Source organism: Physeter macrocephalus, chromosome 10 (assembly GCF_002837175.3).
Source record: "Physeter macrocephalus isolate SW-GA chromosome 10, ASM283717v5, whole genome shotgun sequence".
In the NCBI taxonomy this organism is placed as follows: domain Eukaryota; kingdom Metazoa; phylum Chordata; class Mammalia; order Artiodactyla; family Physeteridae; genus Physeter; species Physeter macrocephalus.
Window position 1 is genome coordinate 83,627,486 of NC_041223.1, and position 492 is coordinate 83,627,977.

Consider the following 492-nt stretch of genomic DNA (forward strand, 5'->3'; position numbering starts at 1 on the left):
TGTCTGATATGAGAATTGCTACTCCAGCTTTCTTTTGATTTCCATTTGCATGGAATATGTTTTTCCATCCCCTCACTTTCAGTCTGTATATTTCCTTAGGTCTGAAGTGTGTCTCTTGTAGACAGCATATACATGGGTCTTGTTTTTGTATGCATTCAGCGAGCCTGTGTCTTTTGGTTGGAGCATTTAATCCATTTACATTTAAGGTCATTATCAATATGTATGTTTCTATTACCATTTTCTTAATTGTTTTGGGTTTGTTATTGTAGATCTTTTTCTTCTCTTGTGTTTCCTGCCTAGAGAAATTCCTGTAGCATTCGTTGTTAAGCTGGTTTGGTGGTGCTGAATTCTCTTAGCTTTTGCTTATCTGTAAAGGTTTTAATTTCTCTGCCAAATCTGAATGAGATCCTTGCTGGGTGGAGTGATCTTGGTTGTAGGTTTTTCTCTTTCATCACTTTAAATATGTCCTGCCACTCCCTTCTGGCTTGCAGA

At 37.4% G+C, this 492-nt stretch overlaps 1 protein-coding gene across 3 annotated transcripts in view; it reads left to right on the forward strand.

Annotated features, from left to right (window-relative positions):
- The window catches only part of KCNQ5 (potassium voltage-gated channel subfamily Q member 5), a 616,346-nt gene that overhangs the window by 458,157 nt on the left and 157,697 nt on the right, over positions 1-492 (forward strand). The window lies entirely within an intron of this gene.